The sequence below is a fragment of the Mesocricetus auratus genome, unplaced genomic scaffold (genome assembly GCF_017639785.1).
Source record: "Mesocricetus auratus isolate SY011 unplaced genomic scaffold, BCM_Maur_2.0 Super-Scaffold_100022, whole genome shotgun sequence".
Lineage (NCBI taxonomy): Eukaryota > Metazoa > Chordata > Mammalia > Rodentia > Cricetidae > Mesocricetus > Mesocricetus auratus.
Genome location: NW_024429203.1, coordinates 37,319,607 through 37,331,710, shown reverse-complemented (window position 1 = coordinate 37,331,710; position 12,104 = coordinate 37,319,607). Strand labels below are relative to the sequence as shown.

The following is a 12,104-nucleotide window of genomic DNA, read 5'->3' as shown; positions in this document are numbered from 1 at the left end:
TCATTTTCTTCTACCTACCTGTGGTGGTTATTAAGAACATCAAATGAGCCGGGTGGTGGTGGCACACATCTTTAATCCAGCACTCAGGAGGCAGAGGCAGGCGGATCTCTGTGAGTTCGAGAACAGCCTGGTCTACAAGAGCTAGTTCCAAGGCAGCCTCCAAAGCCACAGAGAACCCCTGTCTCTGAAAACACAAAACAAAACAAAAAACCATTAAATGAAATGTATGTTTTACTTGTTAGCTGCTGGTATTGCCCTACTATTTTTCTTGAGGACTTTTGTCCATATGGTTGTTTTCTGTTCTTCCTTTTTGGAGTCCATTGTGTGGACTCTTAATTGGTGTTCTGCCTGTGAACTGGATAACCTTAGCTTTGTTTTAGTTCCAGGGTTTCAGGTAGTTCAGTGTCAGACTAAGTAGCCAAGGATGCCCATTAACTCCTCAATTTCCTTCCTCCTTCTCCCAAGTACTGAAATTATAGGCCTGTGCCATCACATCTAGTTATTAACTGAATTTTTAAAATATAGGCAATATATACATCTTAATATTTATAACCAGTTTCATTTTAAAATCTATACTTGGAAAAAAGTGCTCTTAAAGTAAGTTTATTAGAGAAAACTACAAAGAGAGAGATTTTATATATTAAAATTTACTACCTTTCAACCCACCATGTTATTGGCACAAGAATAGGCAATAAAAAAAGGAATAAGGTCCAACTCTTACTTGCCGTACTGAGACCAGAGTTGTCAGGATCAGAACCTGTCCCTGGCAGCACTGACAAGTTAGGATCAGTCACCTGTCCTTAACAGGCCAATTAAAGAGAAAAATAACAGTGAAAAGTTCACAGGGAAAGATTTACTCAATGTAGTCACATTGCAAAGAACAAATTAAGACCTCTATCTTTTAAGTTTTGAATTATGACTGTCATAAAATCCTGAAGTGGTTAAGAGCATCAAATGAAATGGATCTGTCATACTTGTTAGCTGTTGGTTTTGCTCCAGTAGTTTTCTTCAGGTCTTTTGTTCATATGGTTATGGACAAAACATTAGGGTTTTGTGGTATACATAACTCAGCAGTCCTGGTCAAGGTGTGGTCTTGCCCTTCACTGCTGATGGATCGTGAGCTTCCTGGAGAAATTCTGGGTCTTGGTGGCCATTACTTACTAGTCTGATAGTCAAAGAGAACTATACAAATATCTGTCTTTAGAATATTTTTTGTCCTGCTAGGACAGTTACAATTATGCAGTTTTGAAATGTACAACTGAGAATTCAGTTTCAAGGGGGAAAGACAGATAGCATTATAAGAATAGTAGACTTTTCAACTGAAAGAAAATGAATTTGAGTGAAAATGTATAAACAAAAAGAATAAACAGAATCATGTTTGGTATTATCTTTGATAGAAAATAAGAAAACCGTGCTGGAAGGATGGTTCAGGCAGTTAAGAGAGATGGCTGGTCTTCCAGAAGATGTCCAGAAAACCTGAGTTCATTTCCTAGTACTTACATTGATCATCACACAACCCCATTGTTTGGGAGCTAGGGTTTATGTCTCTTGTTCTTTAATTCAGGTAGGCTTTATTTGGATTGTGAGAGTATGGCAGAAATAATAAGTTACTTCTAAAATTTCTATTTTAGAGGCCACGTACGTTGCTTTTTCTTGTTGCCAAGAATATACATTGAGGAAGGTAGTCTTTGGTAAATTGTGCTGAAGAACAGATAGCCTTATTCACAAGACAAAAATTGGACCCTACTTTTATATCATATATGAAAGTCAACCTAAAGTGAATTGAAGATTTAAGCTGAAGATTGAATCTTAAAGCTGCTGAAAGAAGACATAAGGATAAAGTTTCTTGATGTTGACTTCAGGAAAGGGTGTCTTTGTTGTTGTCATTTTTTTTTTGATGTGACATAAAAACACAGGCAAGAAAAGCAAACAGACAAATAGGATTGCATGGAACTGAAAAATTGTAAAGAATAAAGGAATCTTGGAGAGACAACTACAGAATGAGAGACAATATTTTCAAACCATACATCTGATGAGAGATTAATACTTTGTGATCCAATAATTCTTTATATATGGATGTCTGTCCAGATGAAATTCATTGTGCCAAAAATTGAATTTATTCAACCATGCTCATTGTAGCACATTACACAGTAACTAAGACATGGGATCAACTTATTGTCATCATGGATTAATGAATAATAAAGTTACTACAGTAGAAACACAGCCTTTAAAAAAAAGAAACAGCCTTAAAGAAGGAAATTCTGTTATTTGCAATAACATGGGTAAACCTGGAGGACATTATACTAAGAGAAGTAAGCACAGAAAGACAAATGCTGCATGATCTGATTATAAATAGAATCTAACATAGCAAAATCATAGAATCAAAGAGCAGAATGGTTACAATGTTTTATCTACTTGAAAACTGTTGAGAGAATAGACAAGTTTTCACCATAAAACACATAAGTATATGGATAATAAATAGTTTAGTTTGGCCATTCTATATTTACATACATCACAATGACGTATCTTACATAAATGTATAGAAGTTTTATCAATTAAAATTTTAATTAAAATCAAAAGCATTAAGAGTTTTTTTGGTTTGTTTTTTACATAGGATCTCTGTAGTTTAGACTGAGCCAAACTTGTGGTGATCCACCTGCTTTTGGCCTCCCAAGTGCTTAATTACAAGTGTAAGGCATCATGCCCTGGCTTAAAAATATTTTTTAAAATAGCTAACCTATCAAGAAAATTTAAAAATCCAAAGATCTATATAATGAATACCAAAATATATAAAAAAATTGACAAGACTATGAATAGACAAAACTAAAATAGCAATCATATTTCCGTAATTAATAGGTTATACAAACTCAAAAATGAGTATAAACAAATACAATACAACTAAATAGCACAAGTAACAATTTGATCTAGTTGACATTTGTATGGTTGGAATTATAGGTTAGTCATAAAGTGTTTGCCTAGCATTTGTAAAGTTCTGGGCTAGCTAACCTATTAAAAAAACGTTATGGACGTTAGCATGATGCTATATAACAACTAAATAGACCTGTTTTGTTGTTTGGGAGTCAGAAAGGAAATTAGCAACAAAAATTTAGAAAATAGTATAAACTACTAATGATAGGACCTAGCAGAAGTTGAGGGAAGTTTGTAGTCTTCAATGGATTCTCCCTCCTTCCCTCCTTCCCCTCCCTCCCTCCCTCCCCCTGCCCCTTTGTGTCTCAAAAATCATCAACATTAACCTCACAAATGCTAAAAGTAGTAAATTTAAACCAAAGAAAATAGAAAAAGGAAGTGTTAAGTAAAAGTTAATAAAAGGTTGGGGAAAGACATCAAAACAGTGTCAGCAAAGCCAAAATTGGTCATTTGCAAATAACAATGTTGGTAAACTTCAGGCAAGGCTCCCATGTATTTGGCAAATGTTTCTATTTACTAAAGTGCTAGTTCAAAAGACTTACAATATCTAAGGGCAAGGAACACTAGAGACTTTAATGAGCTATTAATAGGTATATACACCAATAACATTTTAAAATACTGTTTGGAGAGCTAGAGATACCATTTGGGTTTGATTCCACAATATTACAAAAATAAGCCTATTTGGCAAAATCTATTAAAACTGTATACATAAAAATATCCTATGGTACAATGGAGTGTGCTTATAACAAGTGACACTGGCATTAAAAGTCATGCTCAGTAATGCTCCTGCCATATTTATTCACAAGAAATCAAAACTGTTGATGATTCAGATGCCCATCAAAACCCAGCATAGCATTTTGTCAGCAATGGAAATTGGCAGGCCACCTCTATTCAAAAGCATAAAAAAAAATCTCAGAAGGATTCACAAACGAAGCTAGGCACAAAAAAGTATAATTCCACTTTTATAATGTTCAAAACCAGACAAAATTAATCTACAGTTTTTAAAATAAAAAGAATAACAATTTTGTTTGGAGCAGGGCAGAGTAATGGCTATTTGTTACAATGCCAGGCATCTGCTGTATTAATAATGCCTTGTTTCTGAATCTGTGTGGTAGAGTTCAAGCTGTGCTGTTCATGAGTGTCACATGAAGTCATTTCTTTCTCTTTTTTTTACTGAGTACAGAGAAGTCATTGGTACTACAGAAACCCATTTGGAAAATTTTGTTTTGAGCCTTGTCCCATAATGAAAGTTTTTTTTTTCCTGATGGGGAAAATAGTTGATGAGAAATATGTGTGTGTGTATGTGCATATACATGTGTGCATAATAATATCTCCGGGTATGTATATATAAATGCAGTCATACTTGTCTGATTTGTTTTTTTTAAAAGAAGTTATAGCTGTAGGAAATGCCATAGTGAGTGTTATTGCAGAAAAGGTTATAAGTTCATTTTTCATCTGTTAAATATTTTAGACTTACTATCTTATCATTAACTCTTGGGATGTCTACTCATGCTGTGACGTGAATTAGCTGGTGGTGTATTTCCTGTCATCTGAGATTGTTGATAACAGTTAATATGGGTCATGAGTTGCTTTAAAAAAAAAACGAAACAAAACAGAGGAATTTTCCCTTTTTCTCATAGCATTTGTAATAGTGCGTGATGATAAACTCCATCTACCCCCAAAAGAAAAATTTCCATTTCTATTTTGTGGGAACAAATTGACAATTTCTGAATTGACCATTTTCATGGCACTGTTAATATTGTCACTAATATACAGATAATGTTTCAATCATTTTTTTTAAGTTTAAAAATTAGGTATGGGCATTTTGCTTGTATGTATGTCTCTGTGCTGTGTGTGTGCCTGATATCTACAGAGGACACAATAGAACATCAGATACCTTGAAACTATAGATACAGTTATGGAATGCTGGTTCTTAGAATTGAACCCAGTCTTCTGAAAGAGCACTCGGTGCTTTTAACACTGAGCTATCTCTCCAGCCCCATATCACCTTTCCTGAAACCATAGCCTCATACCATTCTCCTCTTATTCATCCCATTTTTAAAAAATATCTCTAGCCTCATTTATGGAATCGACCTTATGTTTTCTTCCCATCCATCATGATGATCAGCCAGCATTCTGCTGTCATTCGTTGGAACTCTCAGTTCTGTTGGATGTTGAATAAAACACAGATTTTATATGGTAGTGTATAGAGCATATCCAAAGCCTTAAGAGTCAATGCTGAAAATGTTTACTGAGGTGAGAACATTTCCACATGTTAAAAATTTTTTTATTTTTTTTAAATGTAAGGATGGACTTTATTTAAAAAATTTCTTTTTAGGACTACAAATTACAAAGGAAAAGCAGATCACTACACAGAATCTAATGAGTACATTTGCCTGTGCATAAAACTTTATCAAAATCATTCATTTTACAAATTCACCCCACCCATCAATGTTTTTGTTATAATGCTCAAGGCTACTATACCTTTTTTTCAAATTATATTACATGTTATTCTCTCAAGCTTTAAATACCAAATTATTGGCTTCTAAGAATGGCACCTTCAAAATGGGCAATTTCCACAAAGTCTCTGGTGGCATTATTCTAGAATATTTTCTTCTACCAATTAAGAAACTTTCAAAATGTTCACTTTTAACCTTTCCAAAATGTGGCTACATTTTTCCCCCTACCAACTACAAATAGATAACAAAAAGAAAAGCTATGAAAAAGGCAGCCATTAAAATAAATGGAATAATCTTTTAAAGGAAGTATTTGGCTCATGGCAATTAAAAAAGAAAAAAGAAAAGAAAAAATGACAACTAGGGTATGTTACTAGGTGTTTGAATATAGCAAAATGAATCCAGGCCCAGACAACAAGTGGGAGATGGCTATGACTTCCTGTGACCTCACAACAGGAAAGGGAATTGTGTTTAGATCCTGTTAGAACATGCTCACCCGAAACACTCCCAACAATCTCACGGGTTAGTGACTCATAGTCCTTTGGGAACCCTTTCCTCACAGCCTAGCTATGTCCTGAGTAGAATGTTTGTATGAAGAGTATCTACTTTATCCACCTGGAAAGATACAAATGAACACACAACTTTCTAGGAATAAGCTCAGTTTTCTTCTTCTTACCTCTGCCATGTGTGAGTTCTTAACTCAAGTTTGCTCTCTAGAAAGCAAACAACATCAGGGATTAAAAGTACAATAAAATGCTCACATATAACCAATGGTCCAAACACTCCAGATTCATGTTACAAATTCAATTGTCTACAGGATTTTCACTGATGAACGGCTCTGGACATACTAAATTATCACACAAATCATTGCCTTTTGAGATTTTGGATACTTTTACAGTTTAATTTGCAAACAGAATTTTTTGTAACAAATTATTTTTAACCAAATCATATATTGAAAACTGTTTATATAGAAAACCCAGGGAATAAAGTTAACTGCTCATTGCTGAAGGCCTTACATCACATTATTACAGTAGAAAATACAGGAGGTAGAAGGTAACTGACAAACCAACGACATCAGATTCAGTTCTACAGCCCCTGCAGCCCCTTACACACGGCTTCAGAAACCAAACCCACCGTTTCCAGGAACCATAAAAACAGTTAAAATAAAAATTGCCATGAAAGCCCTTATATCATGCTTGATATAGGGAGGTAGAAAAATGTAAGAACCAGGACACATGAGACATGACATTTTATCTACAACTCCTGTTTGCTTTACTGAGGATGTTGTTTCAAAATTCAGTCACCTTCTTCACCTTCAGACTCTGATTCCTCTTCAGCACTTTTGAGCCATTCTACAAACTTCTTCATCTGCTCAAGGCAGACACTTTTCCCCTTTGCAACATGTGCATCTTTATAGCACTTCAGAATGGGCTCTTCACTCAGGACTTCAGCTTTATAAAAAAAGCACCACTATTTTCTGGAAGGCTTTCATAAAGTGAATGTTGTCATAGCAGTACTCCTGAATCTTCAGTAACAGGGTCAGCTCAGACTGACCCTGGGTAGTAAAGGCAGCGAGCAGAGGGCTGTATTGCTTCAAGTGCTTGATGGCTTGTTCTGCTACAAGCTCCTCTTTTTTGTTCCATTCCACGGTGCTCATCACACTTGACCAGACTATCCCAATGACAACTGGTTCTGGGATATTATTTTTTTCATCTCCTCCTTGACATACAAAATTACGTCCTTGAAGGGATCCCCGCGGGACATCTCCTGAAGCTCCTTCTGGAGCTCCTTCCGTGCCCCAATGGTCTGCTGGTTGCGGACATATTCCGAAAGCTCTTTCAAGCCTGCCTCAGTGAAATACTTGGTGAAGTGCTCCACACTTTGCTTATTGGCAGGGAACAGCTCCATCAGTCTGTTGTCCATGCTGACTTTCCGGAGACTTGCAGCCACTGCATTGATGACTTTTTCATTTATCCGTGATTTAAAGAGCTTTACAGCAAATGCTGCTGAAACCCCTTCTTTAACCAAATTCTCATTATAAAGGCTGTTAAGAATGGATGCATTAAGTGTTCCATTAGCCAAAAGAACCCCAGTCAACATAGCGAGCTTGTTCCTCTCTGACTCTGAAAATCCCTTTAGGAAGAGCAATAACTTTTTAACTTCATCTTCAAAATCTTTCTCCAGGTATTTGTAGCGCCTTATTAACTTGTTAAAAACCTGAGCAAATGCTTGCATGGTCTCTAGGTCTTCTTGTGCTGCAAACACACAGACATCTGTGCGCATCATGTCATCTGCCAGTGTACCCCCTGGCGCCAGCCACCAGAATGTCAAAGAGTGTTTCTGCCTAGCAGCAGTAGTCACGTTTTGCTCCAGAAGCATCAAGAAACTTAGCTACTGCTTCCAATCAGTACCAGCTTCAGTTAAGCCTTGAATAATACAGTCTTGAAATTGAGTAGGGTCAAACCTCTCTTTTTCATGTCTTTTTCTGGTTTTAAAACGCTGACCTGATAGCGTTGGTTTTTGCTGCTTTTGATTATTCATAACAGACACCACTCCGCCGGGCCACGGAGCACTGCCAATCCCTGGCCCTGTGCCGCACTCCAAAATTTTAAAAATGTTGAAATAACCTTATAACTATCTTTAACTGATGTTTTATGATAATTGCTTTATCAACTATCCATCATTCTACCCCATCCATGCATCCATCTGTCCCTCCCTCCCTCCCTCCCTCCCTCCCTCCCTCCCTCCCTCCCTCCCTCCCTTCCTATTCATTTGTTTTCCTCTGTGTAGCCCTGTTTGTCCTAGAGTTCACTCTGTAGACCAGGCTAGCCTGGAACTCATAGATATCAGCCTGTCTCTGCCTCCTTAGTGCTGGAATTAAAGGTGTTTGCTACCACCTCCTAGCTCAGTATCAATTTTTTGATAATTTTTTGAAGTTGTAGGTATACCCAGAGAATTCATCATTCATACCTTATCTAGAATTTTAATATTTTAAGATGATATTTTAAAAAAATTATTTCATGTATATGACTGTTTTGCCTGCATATTTGTCTGTGCATCATGTGTGTGCCTGGTGTCTGTGGAAGCTGGAAAAGGGCATCAGATACTCTGGAACTGGAATTAAACGTGGGTATGAGCCACTACGTGGGTGCTGAGAACAAAACAAATGCAACTGTACTCTTAGCTAATAACCCATGTCATTTAGTCCCAGGAATATAATATTTTGTTTGTAGCTCTCTCTTGTTTTGAAATAAAATTAATGTGCACTAAAACACACAAATACTAAGTTTACTGTTCATGAGCTCCAACAGTTGTTCCTTCCCATACAACCAAAATACTTATAAGGATGTAAAATATTACCATCAATGTTGAAAACTCCCACACACCACTTCTCATCCTCTCCTTACAAATCTCAGAGCATCTGTTCTTTTGAGTTTTCCAGTGTAGATCAACTCTGCTTTACGTGAAAGTAGTCATATCACCTGTAGTGTATAAGGCTTATTTCATGAAGTCTAGAATTTAAGATTCATCCATGTTGTATTTATTGATAGCTGAGGGTTTTTGCTTGTTTTTGGTTTATCGAGACAGGGTTTCTCTGTATAGCCCTGTCTGGCTGTCCCAGAACTCATTCTGTAGACCAGGCTGGCCTTGAACTCAGAGATTTACCTGCCTCTGCCTCCCTTGTATAATTTTAGCTTCTTTGTCAAAGATCAGGTGTTCATATGTGTATGAGTTAATATTGGGGTGTTCAACTCGATTCCATTGGTCTACCTGTTTATTTTTGTGCCAATACCAACCTGTTTTCAGGACTATAGCTCTATAATAGAGCATGAAGTCAGGGTTGCTGATGCTTCCAGTTGTTGCTTTGTTGAACAGGGTTTTTTTTTGGGGGGGGGCTATCCTGGGTCTTTTGTTTTTCCATATGAAGTTGAGAATTGTTTTTTAGAGGTCTGTGAAGAATTGTGCTGGTATTTTAGTGGGGATTGCATTGAATGTGTAGATTGCTTTTGACAAGATTGCCATTTTTACTACGTTGATCCTATCTATCCAAGAGCAGGGGAGGTCTTTCTATTTTCTGGTGTCTTCTTTAATTTCTTTCTTTAAAGACTCAAAGTTCTTTCAATACAGGTCTTTCACTTGTTTGGTTAGCATTACCCCAAGGTATTTTATGTTATTTGTGGCAATTGTAAAGGGTAATGTTTCTCTGATTTCTTTCTCAGACTTTTTATTGTCTGTATATAGTAGGGCTACTGATTTTCTTGAGTTGATCTTGTATCCTGCCACTTTGCTGAAGGTATTTATCAGCTGTAAGAGTTCCCTGGTAAAGTTTTTTTGGGTCACTTATGTAAACTATCATATCAACTGCAAATAGTAAAAATTTGACCTTTCCTTTCCAATTTTTATGCCCTTGATCTCCTTTTGTTGTCCTATTGCTCTAACTAGAACTTCAAGTACAATATTGAAGAGGTATGGAGAGAGTTGGTGTTGACTATTGGTTTACTGTATATTGCTTTTATTATGTTTAGGTATGTTCCTGTTATCCATGATCTCTCCAAGACCTTTATCATGAAGGGGTGTTGAATTTTGTCAAAGGCTTTTTCAGCATCTAGTGAAATGATCATGTGATTTTTTGTTTCTCAGCTTGTTTATATGGTGGATTACATTGATGGATTTTTGTATATTGAACCATCCCGGCATTTCTGGGATGAAACCTACTTGATCATGTTGGATGATTTTTCTGATGTGTTCTTGGATTTGATTTGCCAGTATTTTATTGAGTAATTTTGCATCAATGTTCATGACGGATATTGGTTTGATATTCTCTTTCTTAGTTGTGTCTTTGTGTGGCTTGGGCATCAATGTTATTGAAGCCTCGTAAAAAGAATTTGGCAAAACACCTTCTGCTTCTGTTGCGTGGAATGCTTTGAGGAGAGTTGGTATAAGCTGTTCTTTGCATTTTGGGTAGAATTCTGAACTGAGATCATCTGGGCTTGGACTTTTTTTGGTTGGGAGACTTGATGACTTCTTCTATTTCTTTGGGGCCATAGGTCTTTTTACATTGCTTATCTGTTCTTAATTTAATTTTGGCAAGTGATATCTATCCAGAAAAGTGTCCTTTTTCTTTATATTTTTGAATTTTGTGGAGGATAATTTTTCAAAGTATGACCTGATTATTTTCTATATTTCCTGAGTGTTCTTTGTTAAGTTCTCCTTTTCATTTCTGATTTTGTCAGTTTGCATGTTCATACTCTGCTGTTTGGTAAGTTTGGATAAAGGTTGTCTGTCTCTCAAAGAACCAACTCTTCATTACACTGATTCTTTGTATTGTCTTCTTAGTTTCTACTTTATTGATTTCAGCCCTCAATTTGATTATTTCCTGGCATCTATTCCTCTGAGGTGAGCTTTCAGCTGTGCTGCAAATTCTCTAGTGTGGCTATTCTCCAATTTCTTCATGTTGGCACTTAGTGCTATGAACTTTCCTCTTAGCACTGCTTTCAAAGTGTTGCATAAGTATGGGACATAACATAAGGTATGTAGTGTCTTCATTCTCATTGAATTCTAGGAATTCTTTAATTTATTTGACCCAGGAATGGTGCAATTATGTATTATTCAGTTTCCATGAGTTTGTAGGATTTCTGCAATTTGTGTTGATGGATTCTAACTTTAAAGCATGGTGGTCTGATAAGATACGTGGAGTTACTCCAGTTTTTTTGTACCTGTTGAGGTTCCATGTGGCTCTGAGAAGAAGATACCTTCTTTTGTGTTTGAATGGAATGTTCTACAGATGTCTGTTAAACCCAATTGGGTTATAACTCCTATTAGATCCTTTGCTTCTCTGTTAAGTTTCTGTCTGGTAGTCCTGTCTAGTGCTGAGAGTGAGGTGTTGAAGTCTCCCACTCTAAGTGTGTGAGGTTTTATATATGATTTGAGTTTTAATAATGTTTCTTTTACAAACATGAATGCCTTTGTATTTGTGGCATAAATGTTCAGAGACTTCATCTTGGTGGTGATAAGTATGAAATGACCTCCTTCATCTCTTTTGAGTGATTTTAGTTTAAAGTCTAATTTATTAGAGATTAGGATTACTCTCCCTACTTGTTTCTTGGGTCTGTTTGATTGGAAAATCTTTTCACAACTCTTAATTCTGAGGTAATGTCTTTTCTTTCAAGCTGAGGTGTGTTTCTTGTATGCAGCAGAAGGATGGGTTGTGTCTTCAAATCCATTCTGTTAGCCTGTGTCTTTTTATGGGTAAGTTAAGACAATTAATATTGAGGGATACTAATGACCATTGATTGCTCATTCTTGTTTGTTTTGGAATGGTTGTTGGTGGAATCGTATGTGGATTTCCACCCCATTTTTCTTTTGGCTGTTGGTAAAGTGGCATTATCTGTTGCCTATGGTTTTCTGGTTATAGTTAAGTTCCTTGGGTTTGAGTTTTCCTTCTGTAGGGCTGGGTTAGTGGATATGTATTATTCAAATCTGGTTTTTGTCGTGGAATATCTTGTTTTCTCCATCTATAGTGACTGAAAGCTTTGCTGGGTATAGTAGTCTGGGTTGGCATCCATGGTCTCTTAGTGTTGGTAGAATATCTATCCAGGACCATCTGTCTTTCAGAATTTCCATGGTGAAGTCAGTTGTGACTCTGATAGGCTTGCCTTTATATGTAACTCTTAGCTGCTCTTAATATATTTCTTTATTCTGTATGTTTGGGGTCTTGAT

At 36.4% G+C, this 12,104-nt stretch overlaps 1 protein-coding gene and 1 pseudogene across 8 annotated transcripts in view; one reads left to right on the top strand and one right to left on the bottom strand.

Annotated features, from left to right (window-relative positions):
* Neo1 (neogenin 1) overlaps window positions 1-12,104 on the top strand; it is a 165,292-nt gene that overhangs the window by 54,788 nt on the left and 98,400 nt on the right. The gene's annotated exons all lie outside the window — the stretch shown is intronic.
* Window positions 6,257-7,932, bottom strand: LOC121133559 (annotated as a pseudogene).